At 35.8% G+C, this 14,024-nt stretch overlaps 1 protein-coding gene and 1 long non-coding RNA gene across 3 annotated transcripts in view; one reads left to right on the top strand and one right to left on the bottom strand.

Moving 5' to 3' along the window:
• LOC105147402 (uncharacterized) overlaps window positions 1–14,024 on the top strand; it is a 191,062-nt gene that overhangs the window by 54,481 nt on the left and 122,557 nt on the right. The gene's annotated exons all lie outside the window — the stretch shown is intronic.
• Window positions 1–14,024, bottom strand: part of LOC147908733 (uncharacterized) — a 127,409-nt gene that overhangs the window by 43,849 nt on the left and 69,536 nt on the right. The window lies entirely within an intron of this gene.

Here is a 14,024-nt window from a genome sequence, read left to right as displayed (position 1 = left end):
GGCCTTGCTTGACGAATGAAATTCCATGGTCGGAATAAAATTCCAAATTTGCGGCGCGGACGCTGCGTTACACCCCCCGAGGCACATTGCGGTTCAACTATTAAGTTATTCATAATTGCACCCTAATTGCAACACACTCAGTATGCGTTGAATTTCATTCTGTGCATTCAACTCGAGAGATCTCCGTGAATTAGTGCGCTAATTTAAAACGAAAATTCAGTGCGATTAGCAATTTCGTGGTGTCGTATAGCGTCGTATAGCGTTACACAACGTGTTTTGGAATTTACATTTTATTTATTCTAAAAGTTTCCTATTTTTTGGGAAATATGTCTTTTATCTTTTTTAAAATATATTATTTTCTACCTGAATAGACTTCGATCTTTCGGTAAAATATTTGAATTAATTATTTTACAGCTCTAAAGCATGAAAATGTTTGAGTAGATCGGATTTAAAGGAGTAATATCTCTCTCATAAGTAATTTCGACAGACGAAGAGCAAAAATACTATGAGCAAAACACGAAATATCTTGTTCATCAGACTTGTTCACGAAAAGGAAGCGTTAATAACGCATTTTCCACATTATGTATGTACTTTATTTATACAGTTGCGAAATTTACATGAACATAACAGTAATGATATTTGTGCATGGAAGCTTTGGAGATGACAGGCGAACGGGCAGAAAGAATGGAAGAAGGAGAGAAAGCGGGATGCTCGAAAGGACGAAACGATAGCCAGAGAAACAGAGAAAAGCACGACGTGTAGGGGAACGGGTGAAAAGGGGTTGGGAAACGCGAAAATGAACACTAAATCAGCCGCGAGGGCTGTAAAATCATTAGCGCTAATAACCGAAGGCTCGAAAGAGAACGACGGTTCCCGATATTCAATTATGTTTCTGTGGTTTGCACGCGAGGAAGGTGAGACGGTCTATCTCTGCTATTGACATTTCAGCTTCGATCGGTTGTACTCACGTTCCCGTTATACCTCGCGCATTCGACACTCATAAAAATTATCGAGGCGCGCGGTTGAGCTCGTGCCCGGATGATTTATCGCTTTCCGATGGCTGGCCGATGATAATGACGGTCTATTATACAGGCGGCAGCTGGCAAATGCGAGCGATCTTCGCACGCGCTTTATGCTCTGTCGCGTATGACGTACAGGCAGGTGCGATCGTGTCACGACGTCTCGTTTCAGTATTTGTGTCAAACACGTCACAGAAAGTCATGTTTCTTATTTTCTGATTTTGTCTATGTATCTTCGCGATGCATTTTTTATGTGAATATAGCACGTCTGAGCATTTATTTTTGAAGCCATCTATATTGAAAAATAGTGATAGCAGTCATAGCGAAAAAAATGATCTAGATACGAAGAATTAGCTAAATGGATAAATGTCTAGGAAGCATTGCGATATTGTTATTATATGTTTACGATATGTCTTGTATTTAATCAATATAGATGATAGAGATAGAAAATTAATATCTGATATCCATTTGTCTCTCTCTCTCGAATTGATCAAGAAAGTCCCTCTATACGTTCAATCAGATGATTGTGAATGTAATTCATATTTAGTAGTATTTAGTGATTTATATTTGATTATTTGAGACCTAAATTTTTCTGATTTTGTCTATGTATCTTCGCGATGCATTTTTTATGTGAATATAGCACGTCTGAGCATTTATTTTTGAAGCCATCTATATTGAAAAATAGTGATAGCAGTCATAGCGAAAAAAATGATCTAGATACGAAGAGTTAGCTAAATGGATAAATGTCTAGGAAGCATTGCGATATTGTTATTATATGTTTACGATATGTCTTGTATTTAATCAATATAGATGATAGAGATAGAAAATTAATATCTGATATCCATTTGTCTCTCTCTCTCGAATTGATCAAGAAAGTCCCTCTATACGTTCAATCAGACGATTGTGAATGTAATTCATATTTAGTAGTGATTTATATTTGATTATGAGACCTAAATTTTCTTGCACATATTGTTATAATATAATGCTAAATTTTATGCGTATAATATAGTATAATTTTCTACTACATACAAAAAACAGCGATAATTCTGGTTGGAGCAGCAAAATATTTTTTTTCGTGTAGAAAAAGTGACGTTTCGGTAATGAAATATAAATATCGCTACGAGAAAGAACAATTTTGCTGAAGTATTTAAAAATTTAGCTAGATACAGACCTGAAAAATAACTTTGTTGGATCATCAAAATAATTGTGTAGAATGTTTATATAATTATTAGAATGTCAAAACTTTTTGCAGCATTACTCGTAAATAATTCTTACATAATTATTTCGATAGCTAAATTTTTAGATATTTTACCATTAAAACCATTGTCACGTACATGCGCAATTAATGAAACTATTAAAATTTTGTTAAAATTCAATATCAATATAAGAACGGTAGGATATATTTATGAGTCAGCATACATTTCGGTTGTTATTCTACATTGAAGTATATATCCAGATATTTTTTTTGAAATTATATATCTGAAAAAGAGTCACATTTACTGCGTGATGTATATATTTTTGTATCTTATATATTATTTAATTAGATTTCCAAAAAATGTCATATCTGTAAAATTTCGGAGTATTACATACAATAAAGAATATTTTCTTACTCTAAAATACTATGTGAAAGAAATACTTTGACGTTTTTTGATTAGATTAATTAATCAAAGTGATACACATGAATTAATTTCAATCACATAATAGACAGCCTAATTTCTGTTTTGGACGTTGCGCTGTTCAGAAAATCAATGATCTGAAATTTGAGCTAATGCCAAAGCAATGTTCTGTTGTAACAATTGTACGCTGACATCAGCGTTCCAGCAATGTGAGTGCAAAGTTTTTTAAAACGTGATATTCATTTGGTAAATCCATTACAATTCGGCGAATTTACCTAATATCAGTCAATTATCACTCATCGTGCATTTTGATTATTAATCTCTATGCTTTCTCCTCACCCTGTTCTTTCTATCGTTGCAGGCTTTTGCGAGTCGTTTGCAATTAGCACGCTCAACTTCGACAGTTTAATTAAGCGGTATTTGACTCGTATTCCTGCGATTCGGGCTTAAGCCGATCTTAGACTAGTTTAATTGTGAACTTTCGCCATTACTCTCCAACATTATGCCTGGCGTTGATCGACACGTTGGAAGGTGCAAACGATAACATACGCCGAAATGCCAAATATCTTGTGGAAGTGTTTTTCTCACATAACACTTTTCAAACGTTTACAGTGCTTGATATTATCACCTCCAATTACATTTGCTTTGCATTTAACAATTATACTTAAATCTATTAATTTATATATATATATATTTATTATGTAACAAAAATATTTATTAGATTTGGGAAGTAGAAAATGGGTTGAGTATCGTGGTTTATGGTTTACACGACGATATGAAGTTATTAAAGTCCTAGTAAATTCAATAACACTTTTTGACGCAGTGCTTGTGGTCGCAAGCATTCTAGAAAGAAATATGTGTATATTGATCCAGAGTATTTTATGTGTCGGAACAGCGAGATCGTATAAAAAGTCATAAAGAAATTAACAAGCTCATATCGGACTAATATCGCGCGTAATATAAATACAGATTAAACAAGCGGAATTTAAAAGAATATTGGGAAAAAAGTTTAAAAATATTGTTACAATTATTGAAGCTTTTGATGTTACATCGAAATTTAATTTTTTTTCATATGATTATTATTACTTTATTATTTTATTGTAAATTTATAATTCCGTTTCTACTGAAAATAGCTTGATGTAATATTTTGTAGTTTATTAGCACGAACTTTTTGTGTAACTCATTACCCTTAGAGATCCTGGTTTAAATTTTGGCAGTGAAAGTACTCGCAGATTTTAAGTTTTTCAATAATATCAGTTTATTAATATACTTATAAAGATGCATTAAAAAAGTTAAATTGCTTGTACAATTTAATGAATGATATTATTACAACTCTGGTTTTGCTTATCAATAAGTCTGTTTTTTATTGCTGCACTTTCTGAATTGATACACACGGTATAATAAGTTGTACAACTGTAAATATACATTTGTTTCACATCAACTTATTGTACCGGTTCATAATGCAGTAATAAAAAAGCAGTAACAAACCTATTGCATTTAAAAATAAAAAAAAGTTTCGATGCTTAATATCAAATTAAACAGAATCAAATACATATCTATATAAATTCACTGTAGAAATATTTAAATACTAAAATCTCTTTTGATCGAATGTAGGATTTTTATTGTTATTAATTAGATTTATTTTCATCGATCCAAATTTATATCATAATTGTTCATTGCCTTACGTTAGTAAAGTAAGAGTTAAAATTTTTTTCTCGTACGATTATTAGAGTTAGTAGTGTAAGATACATGTGTTTATAAACGGAACTACGCGTTTGCACTTGTTAAATGATACAGTGACCAAATCTGGGAAAGAAGAACTTTCTCTCACGAGGTTGTTAACAGTATTCCAGACTCGATCGGCAAAGTGCCTAAGTTTACGTATTTGCGGTAGACCCGCGAAGCTGGGAATAGTTATCAAACGCCGAGGTTATTGCGCGTCGCACCTGCAGCCTGTCTGCAACTTGGCGGCGTGCAATGACGCGAGAAGGGTGTGAGTCTTTGTTTCCGGAATAATTAATCTCGACGAGTGTCAACGGGGGAGCAGCACTGAGTCTCCAAGCAACTTCCTTCGATGTCACTATAGTTAGCCGTTTCTTCTGGAACGACCGACTGTATTAGTATCTCCGCGGAAGTTGGGTATCCTCAATTGGATCCTTTTGAAATCCTCGCTCGATCAGTAAAAAAGAATATGAAATATATCGAATGTTAGGGCTTATTATTAATAATATTCATGTGTGATCTCATATTTGTAAAAAAGAATCTTATGGCGTGTATTATTAAGTATTACATTTTTTTGAATTTCCGGTTTTGCTTTGTTCGGGAAATATGAAGTGATCAATCCTTCATACAGATTTTTGTAATTCAAATTGAGATAAATAAGCTATAAAATTGACAGCGTGAATAATGAAATAAATTCGCCATCCTAATAAACTGTTTTAATCCTATATATTAATCTGGCTTTTGAATTATTGAAAGATATAAATATCTGACACAATATATCACGTCTCCTCGCATTCATCTTAATTAATAATTTCAATTATTTAAAAAAAAAAAAATCATTTGCTTTTGTCACTTGAGAAATGCGATCCGTCCTATTTGAAAAAGCTCGTCTCTCCGCGCGTTCGCTAATCGTCCGCGTGATGAAATTTTATCCGTTGTTCAAAATTAATAATCATCCGAGTTTCTCTCCCCGCACGCCGCGTCCACGCCCTTGCGTTTATTCCACAAAACAAACATTCCGCGCGTCTGCCAACGGACGCGCGCATTAATTCCAGTAATTCCAGCAATTAATCGTGCATCGAGGACGCGTAGCGTAATTAATAACGAGCGCTTGTCGCGACGAAAGGTCGCTGCGAGCCTAAACGTGGTGGCGCAGCGACGACGAGCGATGGGAATGTTAGGCTGGCGGGAACTCCAGGCACCGCAGCACCCACCGAAAACTTATGGCTCGGCAGGACGTGTAATTTCCTGTCTACTAGACCGACTTTACACCCTCTCCCCGAGGGTGCCTCTTACCGCGCCTGCCTCTCTTTCCCTCCACCTGAATTTTCTGCTCGTGGACGATCGTTCTACAATCGCGACGTGAACGCGCGCCGCTGGTTACGAGCTCTCTCGCTGCCTTCCTTTTTTTTAGACCGCGATAATTTCTGCGGGAACCAACGAGCTTATTAAGCGCTCGAGTGTGCACATCCTCATGTTGTGCCACTTTCTTTTAACTCGACGAGCCTCGCGACTCTTAAATTAATGGTTCTCATGAATCAGACACGATACACGAGCGCGAGTGAATTACGAGGCTACATTTTGTACGATATTATTAATAACATGATTTTAATATTTCATATTAATGGTTCGACGATTAAAAGATGAAAATCGATTAAATAATAATAATAATAATAATAATAATAATAATAATAATAATAATAATAATAATAATAATAATAATAGTAATACTTTATTGCAATATTGTAAAGATTAAAATTAATTAAAATAACGTTATCGAGTTTTCTAAATCATTTGTAGTTAGTGTAATTCTCTCAAAAAGTACACATCCATTAAACCGAACCAGCAGTGCTTCAGAGGTCTGATATTTATTAAATATCGTGCATCAGCGGGCTCATAAAACAAACCGCAAAGTTTCAACCCGATTTTAAGAAGAATTAAAAAGTCAATGAAGCATGCACATAAATTATGCATGAACCATAGAGTTTCATACTTAATAGCATAACAGCAAAGTTAGTAATAGGATAATAGCGAAGTTACTTTAGAGATACGAAAATGACATTTTACGTCGTCGCACAATATTTATCATTCTTACTAAACAGCTTATGGTAAGACTCTCTGTACCGTGTAAAGTCATAAAAATTTTTAACGTTATTTGTAATGCCTTTTGGAGTAGAATTTCCGCTTACAAGAGAAGCTTACAATCGGGGCTACACTCGTTGCCAGGGGTTTCCACGCTTCTCGAGCCTTTTAAATTAATGAGGTTCATGAATCATACACGATACACGGTCTCGTAACTCTCGACTGGGCTAAATCATTCGGGAACATATGGATCGTTGGAATGCAATTACTCCACGCGTAGCGTAGGAGAAAACGTTTGACGAAAGCAGAAAAATGCGGGCAGGGAAATGAGATCAAACCATGTACACGCGCGACATTTATTATTGCACGCCACGTATGCATACGTGATGTCGTTTAAAGTTAGTTTACATTTAAATTTTGTCGCCCCGTTTTCCAAATTCGATACAGTTCTCATCTCGTATCACGTATGTAAAATAGTGATAACGGCAAACATATTTTTCGATCACCACCGTAGACATTATTTTATTCGCAGGAGTTTGTGAGTGTGACACGGGCACGCAGCATCATCCTGCATCGCCGCGAGAGACGCCGCCGAGTCGACGCGACGTAATTATGTACTGAGGAGTTGCGAGAGGAAGAAACAATCTCGTTCTAAGATCGATGACGTCGCTTGTTCCTTTCTCTGTTTCCATTTTTCAGGCCACGTTATCTTGTCACGCGTAGCACAGAGAAACTGTGGAGCTTGCACTGTATCGCACGACGAATGCCTTCCATGTTTTAGACAAACTTCCTCCCGCCATTATGCGAGAGTCGCGTTCGTTAGCGCTCGCATTTTTCAGCTTTCAAAAGATTAAGATAATCTCGCGCGCTACACAGGCAAGCACTTTTTTCACCACGTAAGATATTGTGTTCACACTTTACGTGATGTAATAAAATATTTCTACGAGGATTGGAGGGGGACAATTGTTCTCGGAATTGTTATTTGAGAACATTTTAGACATAAATTGAGGGACAAGTCAAAATTTTTGGAATTTCATTATGTACGATATATACGGTTTGTGTTCAAAGTACATTGGCTTTCAATCGGGAAAAGTAATACAAATTCAATCAAAATGCTTGTCGAAGAAAAGTGACAGGAATCAAAAAGGAGTAGTTTAAGGCTTAGATTAATATGATATAATGAAATTAATATCTATTTTATTTTAATATCTTCTAGAGAGCTTGGAACAAACAATTTATGATTGGCTCCAAGTTGAACTTACGTTGTCGTAATAAATAATTAATTTTTAATTACGTAACTTTGTCTCCCGAACGATTTTATATTTGTGACTTGTATCACTTTTCTAGCGGGAATACGATACATCGCGTAAACAACGCGCAGATAATGATTTTATTTGTTATGATTTCTCACAAGCGCTATCTATTCACGCCGCTCGAACATGCAAAATGTCAACAAACCGGAGCACGATTCAACGTTTACGTTGTCGCATGCGACGAGCGGAGATTTGGCCGGCAGGCGGCAAGAGCGGCAGTTCGAGCTTCGACTTACTACTAATCAGCTTAATTTGTAACTTGTAAAACACACAAGCTAGGCCCGTGGTCCTTAACGAAGTTATCCCTTGTTAGTCATTCGTCCCTTCCCAGATCTCACCAGCTCGGCAGTGGTCTACACGTTCGTCGAGTCTCGTAAAAACATAAAAAAAAAAATAGACCATAAAAAAACCTATTCGGACATGTTGCTCGGAACAAAATTGCTACCGGGCGTTGCCGCCGACACATCGCCATCGTGACGGTTTAAAAAAATTTTTTTACCGTCATTATTTTTCCATTGCTCTGGTCAAAACGTCACCGTACTGCCGCCGCCGCCGCCGCCGCCGCTACTACCGTTGCCACTCTGGGAAAATTTTCCTCCAAAAATTGATTTTGTGCTACGTGTCTATCTTCGTCGTTGTTCAAGCATTGAAAGTTACACGCTACACAAAGAACAAACTAATTCATTTTTCAACGGGCCGCGCACAGGTTTTCGGAAACGAACGGGCCGCCTGACCGGGGCTTCGGCTATCGCAATGATGAAATGCGGGAGATTCGACGGTATGGAAACTTGTTCGTCGGAAATGTTTTCCACGTTTTGGAAACATAGGCCCGGAGAAGAGATTACGTTTATTTCAACGAGCACCACTTCAACTTGTAGCGACGCGATTCAGCTGCACGTAGTTTGGGAATAATTCAACCGTAACTGCTACGATAGCTCTTACGGTCTAATAGCTTGTGAAATAGAATGAAAATAGATTTATAGAAGGATTAGTAGTATTGTCTAGTAGTTTTATAATAAATAAATTGTATTATATTCCTAATGTTATCTATAATTTTATAAAAGATTTATGAAAGGATTTGTTAACCCTCTGTCTATAACTTTTTTACTTCCTTCAACCAGTTCAAAAGTTTTGTTTACCATTCTAGATTTTCTTTCAAAAAAAAAAATTAAGGATTACTTTTTAACATTTCTCTTACATTCTCAAATAGATTTTTAAAATATTTTGGCAGGGAAAAATCGAACTCTCTCACATCTTTCTTTATTTCGAAGAAATTTGAGAATGAAATTGCTTCAGTCAAAAAGACCTGGATCGCAGGAGGGTTAAAACTTGCATTGACTTTTGAATTTTTGGCTGAATATCCCTAAATTTTTTCATCTTTTGGTTAGAAAAATGACATGAACAATTAATCATTGCAATTCTTAATATTACGAGATGAATATATTACTTTTTATATTTATAAAATATAATATAAAGTATATTCTAAAAATATATAGTACACTGTTAAAATCTGTAGTATCAAATTTAACTTAACGCGCGAGTCGCCACTGTTCCTACTCAAGCTTATCGTTATTTTATACTAAAACAATGGTTATTTCACAGTATACAGTGTCAATTTGACATTATATAGTATCAAATTCAATTATCGTTTTGGTAAAAAAATAACAATATTTAGTAGGAGCAATGGCGACTCACATTAGATTAAATTTGACACTATAGATTTAACAGTGTATATTCTAAAAATATCTCTTATAATGTTTGTACATTTCCATATTTATCCTGTCACAGACCTGAAAAGTTTAATATTTCACTAGTCATGTGAGTCGTTTGTCACATAAACGCACGCGAACATATATTGCGTGGTCACGACGTGACGAAAAGGCGATTATTCGCGTCACGTCCAGCCGCAAAATTCGGCTTCTCGGCGTTTGTTTAAGATAATGGACAGTCGGTAAAAAGTTCCGCCCGAAAACGACTCTACCCTCGCGAAGTCGTTAACAAAAAGCGGTCGAGCTTTCCCGGAACTTCGTTAACGAACGCAGAGGGACAGTACGTAAACTCCGCGTAAGTCGCCGCAGAAAATAATGACGCGAGAGCGGCTGGGAAGTGATTTCCGCAGGAACCACAAGAGACGAATTTAATCCGCTGCAATTATGCATCAACGTTGGTGTGGTTGCGAGAAGATGACCTCGCGCCAGAATTTAGCGACCGCTTCAAGCCGCCTAGATAATTCTGTGGAATAAAATAAATTCAGTCTCGCAGTAACTAAAAAACTGTTCAATCTGTTATAAGAGGCTGATAGACGATGAAAAATCGACAAAGGAATTACAGAAATATCAACTTAACAGCACCTCGATATTTCTTTGTTCCTTCCTAATTTCTTTAATTAAAATGAATGGCTATGAATATTGGTTCCTGCTTTAAAATTTTTAAAAGTATCACATGTATAGTTATTTGATAATCTACTAATTTAAGAAATGAAGTTCATAGGATTTTAATGTCAAAAAAGAAAAAGAGAAAGAGAAAGAAAAGATCACAAAAATGCAGTTTCAAAAATATATTTCTTTCTATATATATTACATACAGCACTCTACGATAGTTTCGGAAATACCGCTTCCTCTACTCCCCCTCTCCTTACCGAATAATTCAGATTGCACGTAGATTGAAATCTAGGAAAATTATAGTCTCCAAATTAGACAACTGAAATACTGTCAGAAATTTGATATCTTAATGTCTTGACAGACATTCTCTTTCAATTGTTGATTCTTTGAGAGCTATTTTTACTTATTCAAATATAACCTAGTTGTATATAAGTTTCGAAATGTCAAATCTTGAAAAGATAAATATAAAGATAAATATAAAGATGATTTATATGGAAAGGTGATATATATATAGTACATTGTATATACACGTTAATTTTATTATCAAGTGTTTTTAACTCAGGAACGTATATCTAAAATAGATTATTATAAATGTTTTAAACTATCATAAAATCGATAGATTATTATAATATCGATTTTGTAGAGTCTTAAATTTTTCGTGAATCCCAGTGGTACCGTAAAAACCTGACACTAGATGATAAATCTCTGAAATAACTGTACAAAACTGGGGCATAGAATTTTGATGACTCCGTTCAATAATTTAGATCGCCATATTTCCGTCGCATTGACTGAACAAAAAACGCAATTTTTCAAGATGTTTAATTTGCATAATACATAAATGACTAAAATTATTCCTGTCAAATCTTATAATTTCATCGAGTTGATATAATATAATTTATAAAGCGCAAAAACCGTTATACCATTGACGTTAATTAATTGAATTATATTTGGCATTCGATTAATTTTAATAATTCTTAATTTCATTTAAGAAAAAGTTATTGCAAGAAATTTTTAAGATTTATTTTTATTTGTATATTTGAATTTCTTAATTATAATATATAAGAACGCAGCGTGCGAGAAACTTTTATTGGAAAAAAATATCTGGAATCCGTTTCATTAAATGAAGGGTGATATCAGTTGATGCTTTTCTTTATCGGGAAATAGTTGACACAGCACACGGTGACTAACAAGAGCAGGCTGTTACTGGCGAAAGTAATACTGGCTGTTGCTTTCGCGAAGCGTTTGAACTTTCTTCCTTCCGACGTCATTGCTTCTGCGTCATCTTTGCGCGTACGTAGTTATGAAACAGTGATTTCGGAACTACGGTAATTCCGTCCAGTATAACGGTCACTTTGATTTACGAAGATCGTTCCGAGCTGCGCGCTAGGAGGAAAGTCGATTGGGATTCGATCTTATTCCAAAACTCATTTCGCTCAGCAAGCGTACTCGTCTCGATTTACGACTTCGTCTCGTGGATCCAGAGTAATCGCCGGATCCATTTCTCTGGAGTCGACGAGTACTCCGTCACGGGGTTCTCAAAGTCTCGCGGCTTTCGGCTTTCACCCCCTTCTTACTATTCCCTCTTCTCCCTGTTCTTCTCCTTCTCTCTCGATTTTCCCTCCTTCTACCTGAATCCTCTCGTGATTCACGTACGAAGACTTTTTTACGTGACTGCCCGACCATCCGTCCGTTAAATTTCCTCATCCAATTAAATTCGATCGTCATTAAATTTCGTTAGATACGTGCCGTTAGCTTCGCGGCCGTCTCGGTTGAAATTCAATTACTTCCATTATCGAAGTTTTTGGGTGTTCCTTTACGCTTGCAGTATCAAACTTTGCCGATCGCGCAGCGAATGTTGCTAACGTGATGCCCGATCTGTGATTCCTGTCGATCTTCTTTAAATTCCGCGTCCTATTCTCGGCAATGCTATATTGTATTTAAGACCATGCGAATTTTCAAACAAAATTTTCTGTTCGTGAATGTTATTAACGTTAAAATAGATTATTCATTAAATAACATGAAATCGGTATCTCTAATGTTACAAATTAATATCTCATTACACATCCAGAATTAATCGCTAAATTTTATGGTAACGTAAACTCACCGTATCACCTTGGAAAAATATTTCGATCCGGTTTTGCTGAATGGATTGAATTTAATTAAATTTAAATTAAACTTTCTTTTGTCTGGTCGTGTTACGTTTTGAATTTAAATTTAAAACACGGTTCACCTTTCGGCGCCGCGATAATCGCGTAACACAGAAGATAGAACGTATTTTTTTAAACAATGTATTTTTCTCTTCATTGTAACACGAAATTGCTTTCTTGAAGCTCTCCGATATCCCTTATCAATGAAATGTTATTCGACCTTTTGTAAAACCCTCAATCCCAGCTGTATCTACAGCGTTCGGAATTGCAGAGTCGATTTCTCCGTTTTAGATTTCGAAATGTGTATACCGAGGCTGCTTTTTCTCTTCCGAGAACGCAAGCGAGACGGGCAACGCTCACGCCAGCCTCCGCTATACAGCCATTGTTTACAGTTGCATCCTCCCGCGCAGTTGCACCCCAGTGTCGAGATTCGCATTGATCAGATTTTGCCCCCTTCTTGGAATGCGTGCGCGGGCGTGTGCGTCGACCCGTACCAACAGCAACTGCAGTGCAGCCGCGAGTTCGATTTTTCGTCACCGGCTGTATACTGAGTACCGGTACCGTCCATGTAATCCACCCTTGTTGCGAGCTTGCGGTCGTACGTATACGTGTGTTTGTGTCCCGGCCACGAAGTTTACCTTCTTGCAACCGAACGAAGTTATAGGTCGGATTACCACGCTCGACTAACACGAGTTTCGACGACAATTTGCTCGCCAACTTGGATCGCTCGATTTGACGCCGCTACGTTCATGCGCGATTAGACGTTTTCCTTTTTTTTTTTCTACAGCACCTCGGAGAGGAATCCTTTCGTCGTGAAATATTCTCGCGTTTAAAGTATGCTCAATTAATTATCTTAATTAACTCTATAATTAATTTAATATAATATTGTTATTATCGAATCTCGAGAGATATTTTTGTGAGTTCCAGACGTGCTGTAGAAATCTGACACTGAATGAAATTTCTGTAATAACATATATACGAGAGTGAGGCATAGAATTTTGATGACACTCCGTTCAATAATTTGGATCGCCGTATTTTCGTCGTCGCATCGATTGGACGAAAACGCGATTTTTCGAGCTGGAATATTGCTTTAATTGAGATCGCGATCGCGTGAAATTACTCAAACCATGAAATTCAGTGAATCTTTACGTTCTCGATATATAGGCTCTCGCGATATCTGCATGACCCCACCGCACCCAATGAATTCGATTCGAAATCCGATTTTTTGTAATGAATCCATTCAGTCGAGCGATTTGATGAATAAAATTCCTAGAGTGCTACGCGATCAGCATGCCTTTGAATTGAAAGCTATTTGATGGTTTTAGTGACGACTTATTTTTAAAAGCGAACTCAGCGAAATCGTATATACATCATATATATATATATATATACATATGTATAATCTCGCTGTAGTAGTACACTTGAAAAATGACACAATTTAAGGGAAAAAATTTATTACATAATTTTCAAGTTGAAAAATAATTTTTCCAATTTGAAAATTATTGATTAATCATATTGAAAAAAAACATATTCTTAACATATAAAATTTCAATTTTCATCTTATAATCTTTAAAAAACTATTTTTTTTAAACCTTACCGATTTTGATGACTTTTTTTAAACCATCCTCTCTTAGTCGTAACGATTTTAACAATTTCTTATGAAATTGAGTTCACTTTTGGTATTAATAGAATAATGTTTATATTAATTTATTCATGATAATAACTCAAAAATCATATTTTTTTA

Source organism: Acromyrmex echinatior, chromosome 8 (genome assembly GCF_024713525.1).
Source record: "Acromyrmex echinatior isolate Ae372 chromosome 8, ASM2471352v2, whole genome shotgun sequence".
NCBI classification, from domain to species: domain Eukaryota; kingdom Metazoa; phylum Arthropoda; class Insecta; order Hymenoptera; family Formicidae; genus Acromyrmex; species Acromyrmex echinatior.
The sequence above is the reverse complement of the archived record's forward strand: the minus strand, read 5'-3'. Positions and strand labels throughout refer to the sequence as shown.